This window comes from Solanum lycopersicum, chromosome 7, assembly GCF_036512215.1.
Source record: "Solanum lycopersicum chromosome 7, SLM_r2.1".
Lineage (NCBI taxonomy): Eukaryota > Viridiplantae > Streptophyta > Magnoliopsida > Solanales > Solanaceae > Solanum > Solanum lycopersicum.
Window position 1 is genome coordinate 54,967,798 of NC_090806.1, and position 11,530 is coordinate 54,979,327.

The 11,530-nt window shown below is 33.8% G+C and overlaps 1 long non-coding RNA gene across 1 annotated transcript; it reads right to left on the bottom strand.

The window, feature by feature from the left end:
* Positions 1-3,021: 3,021 nt before the first annotated feature.
* On the bottom strand, positions 3,022-4,715 carry LOC109120732 (uncharacterized). Its single transcript, XR_002028142.3, has 2 exons — positions 3,573-4,715; positions 3,022-3,485 (listed from the first exon to the last, which is right to left on the bottom strand). It is a non-coding gene; the product is annotated as an uncharacterized lncRNA (long non-coding RNA).
* Between the last annotated feature and the right edge of the window lie 6,815 nt (positions 4,716-11,530).

The window sequence follows — 11,530 nt, forward strand, 5'->3', positions numbered from 1 at the left end:
TATATTGGCCTTTGGGCCTATATAAAAAAAATTGCTGAAAGGGCCCTGACCCATTTTCCTGAAAAGAAATAGGGTATACAAATGATGTATATTGTTGTATACTGTGTATATCCAGTTCCGTTTTGGATCTTTTGAGCCCTGTAATTTATTTAAATACGAATTCTCTAATTCCACCTGTATTTTCAATATTATTTCGGCGTATTTGTACCTGTACCATTTTTATACTGTTTTAACATTTGTATATCGCTACCCAAAGGTGTATACCAATGTATACGGTCTGCATCTTATGCACGAATTGATTCATTGTTCCTGCATTTTCCTCAATTTGACATTCCTTTACGCTAAACCTGAAATTCGTATTTTTTACACCTATTTGGTTTAACGCGTCTGTATATCAGTGTATACGGATGGTATATCGGCCTGTTTTTCAACTTTCAAAAGTTGAAAGCTCTTTTACAGCAGTATATTTTCACTACTATCAACCTAGATTTCAAATTTGGCTTCCTGTATGTCTTTTGACCTGTATATAGGTGTATAACATATGTATACAGCTGGTATACAGCTTCTTCAACATCTGCAAATATCATTTACCGCCCCTTTCCGGATTTTGATGAACCTGCAATTAATTTCCAGCAGTGCATTTCTGCTGCTGTTCAACATGTACACCATTTCCAGGGACTGACTAGCATCAAGGAGGGTAGTTTGAGCTTTTATGGCTCGAGAAGGGAATGCAATGAGGAGAATCCATCATGGACTCGGAGGGGTTCATACAACAAAATGACGAAAGGAGAGAATTAGTGCCAAACCACAATATTAGAACTAACAAATCAGTTCAAATCAAGCAAATAATACAGAGGGACGTGAAGCCTATGCTCTGCTCGAACCATGTCTTTATATTTCAACTAATTCACGAGAGCAGTGTATTCAAAGGAAAGTAAAATATATATCCGTATTAGAGGGCTGCAAGCAAGACCAACCACGTTCATGTGCAGAATGCGAATGACATATATACATTAACTATAAGTAGAACTAAACCAAATGAAATAAATCAAAAGCTACTGCTAAATCTCTTAGCGATGAACAATGGACAGCATATCCCAAAAGTCGACTAGGTGATTTAGCTTGATAGCAAAGACATCATGTTACAAATTCGCAAGAAACTTTTTAGAAGAAGAAAAAGAAAGCAAAAAAAGAAAAAAAAAACTTGAACTCAACTATTCAATGGCTCAAATCAATATGATAATGAATACAAAAACAAGGCGTTGAACCATATTAACTCGTAGGAGAAAAGCACAACATTTGCACTAATATCACATATTTACGCTAAACTAGAAACAAAATACGATCAAAGTAAAAATCTACATACAAGCAGTTCCAAATGGAACTTAAGCATAGTTGAAGCATATCCGACATGACCATTACAGCGAGTCAGTTACACCATTCAAAACAAATAGACAACCAAACTTTAAGCATTCATCAATTCGGATTCATACATTTAACTAAGACGATGAGATGAACGAACAATGATTTATCAAAAACCCAACCAAACAGGCTCTCAAAGATGAGTACATAAGTTGAAATAAGAAAGCAAACGAGGATGGAGCCAAAGAAGTCCACAGAATAATCGTCACTTGACACTTTGGAATCAAAATAATACATGAATAAAGGACGGAGTGTTACCTTTCTCCCGGGCAGCGACTGAGATTGTACTAGCGAGGGAGACAACTTTCCACGACTACAATAGAAATCTGACAACTTCGACGAACTCCCGAAACAGTGAGGGAATAAGAATAGAACGAGGAACGGATGGAACTTTAGACTGAAATGAAGCTGGTTTCAACATTGGGAGCCTGAGCTTTCACTTCCAAATTTGATTTCTATAGGTTGTCTTCAACCTCTAGTATGTAAATTATCCCTTGAACTAGTGCCTTCACTTTCTTCAATTATTTATGTCTATTTGTTTGTATTTTTTGTAACGTGAGATAAAATCAAGAAAAAAACCCTCCCTCAAACAGTGAGGAAATGGCAATATATAGCCATTTCTCTGCGCGTGAGGGAGACGGGAGGGGTCGTTTCTTTTTTCTTCTTCTGGGAATCGCGTGAAGAGGCTGTTTGGAGGAGATGAAGAAGGGGTGGGGTCAGGTGACAAGGAAATGGGCTGGGAAAGAGAATTGGGGTTGGGCTGGGAATTAAATTAATTTGGGCTGGGAAATGAATTAATTTTCAGAATTTGGTTAAAGGGAAAAGAGAAGGAAGCAAAACTGGGCCTGGGGCGGCTGAAATGGGGGTGGGTTTTGGGTTGAAGTGGGCTGGGAAAAGAAAAAGAAAAAAATGGGCCTGGGAAAGATGAAGAATTAGTAATGCGCTGGAAATTGTTTGCTGTAGCAAAATTGATGGGCTTCTTTTATTATAAGGTAAGAAATTGGATATGGGCTGGTGCAGATTAGAGAAAAGGCCCAAAGCTAAAACCTTTGGTGGATTTAAAGTGAGATATACCTAAGTGAATTCATAAATTAGCCAAATAATATTTAAACTAGTGATAAAAAAAATATAACCATAATTTAAACTGAACTAGTTTAATAAGATACTAAAATTAAAATATTTTTAAGATGGTTTTTGAATAATCATAATATATACTGATTGTATACATAATTATGTAAAATATATATATATTATCTAAATGTTTTAAGAAATGACAAACTATTCAAAATAACGCAAACTTCATATTTTTTTTCTTAAAATAATATAGAACTAATTATTTTAAATTGTTTGGAAAATTTAAGAAGCTCATGAATTAATTCCTATCGGAGAGGGTCAATATTGGTTGTCAACACAATACGGTGTATACCTTTGTAGATTGAGACTCTGACGCTACATAACGCAAGTATACGCTTATCATCTTGCAGCTTTTCAAGGAATGCACCGTCATTTTCAGCAAAATCTCCCCATAGATTCATTGTTATATGTTCCATGCTGGATTGATTGTTGGAAGTGAATATTCAATACATAACATAATGTATATATAGATGGTACATTATATAGCATTGCAACTTACAACTCATTTGTAATAACTATTTCCCGTCTCTTGGAATTTCCATTTTCAATAAGGGGATTCACAGTAACTAAGACACACATCAAGTCTGCAGATACATAATGCCGATTCTTCATAGCGATAATGTAATGTGGCAAAAAAATAAGAGCAAAATCGTGTAGATAGTTACCCAGAATGGCACTATTAGGTAATTCATCAGCGTGTTGAAATGATGAAAATCCATCAGAGAACTTGTCTGTTGGAATGCGATGCTCAGTCTCTTGTATGATTGTACTATCTCTGAAGACCAATTCAAGTTCTTCATGCACAGAAGAGTAGTTGGGTTGACGTGATTTAAGAGCCCTTTCGCAATGTAGTAACTCTTATTTGGCTTCAAGAAGTCCTTCCATGTTTCAATATGCTTATAAAATAGAGTTGTTTGAAATTTTGTCCCCTATTATTTAGCGTGGGAGGGGTGAGATTAGTACAACAAAGATGAACCATTGTAAAATACGGTAAGTGAAAGTGTCAACGTTGATACCTCTTTGTCAACTAATATTATTATTCTGAAAGTTCCTTCATGCCTTGAATTCTTGTAAGGTATGAAGGAACCCCTTCTAATAACTAAGACTAGCATGACCGAGTCAACGGAAGCTTTAGGTATCTTTTTTATAGGTACACTTTGTTTTGCTAGTTCCATTTCAGTGGCCATGTGGGTTGTATCTCGATGAATGCAGGTATCTGTGGAGACGGGTGCAGTAATGTTAACCTTGGACATTAATTTGTCAGTGTACGATTGATGAAGTGATACCAGATGTACTCTGCAAGTTGATTAGTGCAGAAAATACAATTGATGTTGTTTTTTAATTAGTGTTAAATGCTCTGTTCAGAGGCTATCAGGAGCAACATTATTATTGATTTATGCAAATAAGCAAGACATAGAAGGTGCTATTTCTCGAAATAGCCAAAGTAAGGATGCTTCTTGTTATACATTTAATTGTGTAGAATGAACATATTGAATGTGAGTCATAGTTGGGGTGAATGTGATGCATAAAAGAGGCAGCAGTAACATGTTGAAAATACAATCAATTGTAGAATGAATATAATGAATGTGAGTCATAGTTGGGGTGAATGTGATGCATAAAAAGGGCAGCAGTAACATGTATAAAAAAGGCAGCAGTAACATGTTAAAAATACAATCGAAAGGTTAGAACTAATGCAAGTATAGAAATTTTGGAACTGAAAATGGCAGGGAAATTAATGGTACAAAACATTAGTTGTGATAGTGGATTTTGAAAGTATTAACGCAATAACATAGAAAAAGGAATAACTTACAACTTGGAAAATCCAAAAGCAGATAAACGGATGTTGTGATTCAATTTTTTCTACTGCTTCAAATTTCTTTGTGCGCAGTAGTTATAAATTAATTTGTGAAGTAAAAGGATAGAGTTTATAAACAAAAATTGTGAAGGAGAGGGGCTGTCGGTGCATACCTGTGCATCAATTGTTAGTTGTTTGATGGGGAGAGCCATCTATGTTTTTTGGAATTATATAGAGTGGGAAGAGAGATGGTACGTCGATTGTTTGAAAGAGGAGTTGGAAGTGGAGGCGTTTTGGAAGGGTTGCTATTGCGTTGGAATGGATTTGTAAAATATGAAAAGGTGGATGTGGTGGTTTATGCGAATGGTTGTTTCTAAGTGGCGGCTTTTGATAGGAATGGTTGTGTGAAAGAGGTGGCCTATGTGAATGGGGTAAATAGCGCGGGTGATAAAGGGTGAGTAAAGGCTAAAATAGTAATTCAACTTGTAAGTTAGGAGTTGATACTTTTAAACTAGGCATAATACATATATTGAACTCAAAACTTTACTTCAAATTTTAACTTTGACCTCCAACTTTCATAATGCACAAACAGACACTTTAACTATCCAATTTTTAAATAAACGAACACATGAGTCCTAAATGGCACAATACACGTAGAATACCACGTAGAACGAAAAACGATATGCAGGATGACATTTAGGACATATTTGTTCAACTTTATACAAGTTTAAGTGTCTATTTGTGCACATCCAAAGTTGATGGGCATAAATTTGATTTAAAACCAAGTTAAAGAGAACATTTTATGCCTTTAAACTAATTTAGAAGATAGAAGAAATGGTTTAGCAAAAAATAAAAACAGAAATTTGGTTGAATTTACTAATATACAATGTCATGCTTATTGGGACAAATGTACCTATAAATTATTGGTAAAGTTATTTTGACTGATTGTTATGTGTTAGAATTGTGTGCCTCGTAAAAAGTCTGAATTGGAACCTTTTGAGTTGTGGAAAGGTCATAAACCAAGTTTGAGATATTTAAGAGTTTTGAATTATCTAGCCTTTGTGAGACTACTTGATCCTAAAATTACCGAACTGAGTAAGAAAGTTATTAGTTGTGTTTTTTCTTGGGTATGCTTTAAATAGTAGATTCTATACATTTTTTTTAATTTTCAAAATTAATATTATAATAGAATATGGTGATGTATTTATCTTGAAAATAAATTCCCTTTTCATTCTAAAAATAGTGGGGATCAAAGGATTAAACAAAATATTTTGTCACTATCATGTTCTTTTACTTCTACTTTTACTTTGAGACAAAATATTGATGATTTTCAGTTAAGAAAAAGTAAACGAGCTAGAGTATAAAAAGATTTTGATCCTTGTTTTATGTTTTTAAATGTTAGAGATAAACCTTTCACCTTACATGAAGTTTTACTTTACATGATTCTACTTTTTTGAATAGAGGTTGTAATGAGGAAATGAAATTCCTAACTTATAATAAAACTTGGTAATTGATTGATTTACCATCGGACTGTAAATAAGCGATTGCAAATGTCTCTTACAAAAAATTGAAATGAAATGAATCTATTGATAAATATAAGGCTAGACCAGTTGCTAAATATTTTAAACAGCTAGAAGGCCTATAATATTTTGATATTTTCTCTCTAATAACTAGAATTACATCCATTGAATTTTTAATTATTGTGGCCACTATTTTTTATTTGCATATTCATCAAATGTATGTAAATCTATTTTTGAAAATTAGAGACTAGATTGAGGAAATTTATATGGAACAACCGAGTACTTTGTGAAGGCAAACCAAGAAAGCAAAGTGCCTAAACTTACTTAATTCCCTACATGACTTGAAACAGGCACCAATAAAATGACATGAAAAGTTTGATCCTACATGAATGAAAATGATTTCTAAACATAATGAGTGTGATAAGTGCATATATCATATGTCTTGAAATAATTTACATGTTATTATTTGCCTATATATTGATAATTTATTTATTTTTGATTTAAAAGTTAATGTTATTGATGAATCTAAAAAAATTCTTAGAAGTCATTTTGGTATGAATGATCTTGGTGAGACAAATTTTATTGCTGGAATAAAAATTACAAGAACATATGTTGGAATTTTATTTAACTTGTCAGATTATGTTGAGAAATTCTTTAAAAATATAACTTTCTTGATTGCAAACATTTTGTTACTTTTTTTTATTAAACTCTTCATTTATTTCCTGTTCCAAAGTGAAAATGATGCATTATTTTAAAAGGAATATGCTAACTTAATTGACATTTGTGATATATGATTAATTGCACTAGGCATCATATTGTGTATGTGGTAGGAATACTTAGTTAATTAACAAGAAATCTAGGTTATGAACATTGACATGATATAACAAGAGTTAATAAGATATTAAATTAGGACAAAAGCATTTTATTTGTTCTACAAAAAAGATAACGTTGTACATGAAAGCTTTACTGATGTAGATTGAAAACTTTATCAGGTAATTCATGTGCTAGCACTAGTTCCATATTTTACTTTTGGTGGTGGTATTTTTTTTGGAAATAAAAAATGAAGCAATAATTGTTAACTCTACTATAGAAGTTAAACTAATTGCTTTAGCATGAGCTTTTGCGGAAGCAAATTGGTTGATAGTTTTATTAATTGTTTCAAATACCTTCTTTTGAAAAACCAATTCCACATATTTTAACTAATTGTGATAGCAGTGCTACAATTGGTAAAGTTCAAAATTATTATTACAATGGTAATTTAAGACCCATAAGGAGCAAACATTGTAATGTGAGATCATATTTGACAAGTGATACTATTAATGTTATTATATCAAATCTTAGGATAATGTTTTATATCCTCTTACTAATTCCTTAACAAGAGAAAAGTTCTAGAGCATATCGAGGGGGATGGGATTAATGTCGATAATATCCTTCAGTCATTTATGAGGAAACCTAACCTGGGGACAAGAAATCATATAACCAAGTGCAATGGGAAAAACAAATTTGATGATGATTTGTAAAAAAAATGCAATATTTTTACATGCTCTCTATGAACTGAGTGCATTGTTTTCTATAATAAATTGTGGAGGTTGAGTTTAAAAACTCAGAATGAAAAATATGTAGCCTGTATGGATGAAGTGTTAACTTATTGGATCACTCTTGTAACACTGCAAAAGTTCCATGACTTAGACTAGAGGTTCACCTATTGAGTAATAATTTAAATGATGTTTGCAGACCTATATTAATGTATTAAACTCAATTGGGAAAGGTTAGACCCATAATGACAAAGAAAGATCTTGATGTCCAAAAACTAGCTAATTTTAACTAGTAGACGTCCCTATATATGGTGAAGGTTTGGGAGTGTCAAATGAAGTCCAAAACTTGTAAAAGGACTTTAAATAGGTAAAATATAGTATGAAGGATCCAAACTTCCTATAATGACTCCCCAAGCTGTCAAAGCAGCTTGCGACAGCAAGGATGTGGAGCCAGCCATGTGTTGCACAAACAACATGAGGTAGACAAAAATTTGCCTCGCGATGCGGGGTCTCCACGAGGTCCACTGTCTCAACTAGGAAATAAATATGTAATTGACCCCGCGACGTGCAGGCACTTCCCAGATTCGTCCACATCGTTTTAAGTCAATTTAATTTCACAAAAATACCCAATTAAGTGAGTGGTCTTTTGGGTAAATTAGGGGAAGAGTTTATAATGGTTTTAGTTCTGTTTATACCACTTTCACGCACATCAAATAAGAATTTACAAATTTCTCTCACCTCTCTCAAAAACTCTCTCTTTTGAAAATCCACTGAAGAACAAGAAAAGCTTGAAGAAGAAGACAAAGACTCCAAGATTTTTATTCAAAATCTGTGGAATAATCGTTAATAAGGTATGAGTTCTTCACTCTTGGGATTCCTTTTCCCAAGAGGTCCTTTCAAAGATGATTTCCAACAATTCACTTCTTAGGGTTTTTAATCTACAAACGGGTTTTCTTCCTAATTCGAGATTTATGACTAATGATGAAAACAATGATTTTTTGTGGTTAATTAAGTATTTATTGTTGGTTAGTTGATATGGTAATGTTGGTTTCTTGTGAAGCATGTTCTTTCTCTAAATAATGGATGTCGATTATGTTATATCTATCACTTAATGTCATGTAAATGTTTGGATTGAAACTATAGCTTAAATGAATTCATAAATGAACCTTTTTCCTTATTCCTAATTATGAATTGATCTTGTATATGACTAAAGTGTTTTTGGTTGGTTATGTTATTGTGTACTTCACTATATTATTGGATTATTGTGGTGAATTGAGTGTAAGAACTTGCAGAAGATTCTTGGAATCAATTGATAAGTCTTCTAATGTCATGATTACTTCACTATGTTGATGTTGGCCTGTTATTGATGTTGTTGTGCAACTGAAATATGCATGATTTTTCTATGCAAATATGTTGGGCTACAAATATGTTAAATGTGGGGTCATGGTAAGGATATGATAATGCAAGTTGGTGATGTTTCTCTTGTATGCCTTACACAATATGATTATGATATGTTAATCTCACAAATGAAAGTTGCGACCAAAGGAAATTCTCATCCTAAACCTAAAGAGCTTATGATCATGTTTATACAAAGAGTTAACCTCCTTTGGCCTATGATAGTACTGATGATTAATGATAACGTAAAGGCAATTCAATAAGGGATTTTAGTTTAGCACTGATGAAATAGATATGAGAGGTGTTCCTTCCATAAGTTGGAAGGTAGGTGCACATTGAATCTCTTGAGATAGAGGCTGCCATGTAATGTGGAACTATATGTCTCTAATATATCTCCTAGTTCTTGAACTATGTTGCCTCCATAGAAATACTAGGTAGTTGATGCACCTAGAATGCTAAGTTCATGTTGGGTCCTACTTTGGCAAGTAGACCACCTTATTTCGGTATGGGTTTTCGTGACACCGAATTTCATGTTTATCTCACATTGTCTAATGTCGTTAAGGCAATTACTCCCTCAAGTTAAATTAATCAGCAGTAAATGGACATTGACTAGGGTTAATTAAGGAGCCTACTTAGTATAGGTAGGGGTATGAGACTCTACCTAGACATCGAAAACGTTTACTCTAAGGGAATTCCTAGTAAGTTGTTCTCATGTAATATGAAAATATGAAATATATAATGCTTATGATATGTGACTTTGTCTATGTTGATTAATATGTAATGGTCTATATCCCTATATGTGATAATGTCTACTTATGTTATAAGATGTATGAAGCAAAGCATTACTTATGGTCTCTTATATTGTTTACTTGATTATTGGGGTGATGGGGCTTCACATGATCATTACACTTGTAGGCTTGGGATGGGAGTAATGGTAAATGTCTTGTATGATATGTCTATATGATCTAATTAACATGAAACGTTAATATGACTTTATGATGATATGTCTTCGGTTATGATCATGCTTTATATTGTTATGATCTTTATCTTTCATATACTCTCTTATATGTGCATTAAAGGCTCCAAATGACTTAGCATGCTTCTAAAGAAATCGTCATTTTTCATGCATGTCCTTAAATGTTGATGTGCATTCACCCATACTTAGTACATGGAGCGTACTAATTCCTTACTTTATATAACTACAAATGTAGGGTCCGGCGATTGAAGATTAAGAAGGTCGATTGAAGAAGCTCGGAACTCTTTCTCCAAGTGTTGGTAGGTCCTCATGTTCAGGGACGCTATCTTTTCATTATTCTAGTTTATGAATATCTTAGTAGTTTTAAGATACTATTTATTTCCTTTTATCATTTGGATTCTATTGTAGTAAGTCCTATACAACATATTGACATTGTATTGGCTAAGTCCAAGACTCGTATTCTTAGATGGTTTTTTTGTGAGATAGTTTTTAGACGGCGCTATGTATGTTGAACATGTTGCTAAAAGAGAATCCTAAGTAATCTTCAATATATGAAAAGTGAGAAGTCCAAGTATACTTCACTTAGTATATGTAAAAGTTTTTATTTTGCCGCAATTTTTAACCAATGGTATGTTATGACGAATGTCAAGGGCTTGTTTGAGTCCTCTTTAAGGCCGTCGCCGCCGCCGGTTATGACTGGGGGGAGGGGTCTTCCCGGTCGTGACAAACTTGGTATTAGAGTATGAGCTTAAATATCCTAGGATCGATATCTCACTAAATCACATTATATAGTTTATTCATGGTTGTAAAGCGCGCCACAATTATGAATGAGATGCTATGTGATGATTAGGAAAATTCTCTTTTCTTGGTAATCCTATGTTGTTCCTCTAGACTTTTGACACTATGTTTCTTTTAGAATCTAATCCCTTTCTCATTGTTATAGACGATTAACACAAGAAGCACAACCGCTAGAAGAGTGGAAGAGGAGGTTGCTAATGCAGTAGCTACTCCCTAAGGCAATCGAGTTCCTCCTCAAGAGAAATTTGTTGTGAATGATCAAGTTTCGGGCGATCCTCCAGCAACGACGGATGGTGAGGTAAGGGAAACCCTTCTCCAAATTTACCAATCCATCACTACAAGACATTACGACACAAATAATCGGGAGGTTGTACCTCGAGAGAACCAACATGCTAATACTATATCTACCCTTCTAAGAGATTTCACGAAGATGAATCCTTCTATGTTCTTTGGATCTAAAGTTTATGAAGACCCCCAAGACTTCTTTCATGAGGTTTATAAGATTTTTTTTCTATGGGGGTGAGTACTACTGAAAAGGCCGAGTTTACTTCCTACCAACACAAGGATATAACTCAGACATGGTACAATCAATGGAATAATAGTCGGGCTTTAAGAAGTGGTCCCGTGACTTGGGAGATTTTCAAGAACACCTTTCTCGAGAGGTTCTTCCCAAGGGAGTAAAGGGAAGTTAGGTAAAGGAGTTCATCAACCTTCGTCAAGGAGGTATGAGTGTTAAGGAATATTCCTTAAAGTTCATTAAGCTATCCAAATATGCTTTTTTTTTTTGGTTTCAAATGATAGGGATGAAATGATCCGTTATGTAACAAGCGTGTCTGAAGAGCTTGAAGAGGAATGTCGTGAAGCTATGCTTCATGACTACATGGATCTTTCTAGGTTAATTGTTTATGCACAAAAAGTAGAGTAGATTTCTCTAAGGAAGAAAAATAGAGAAGCC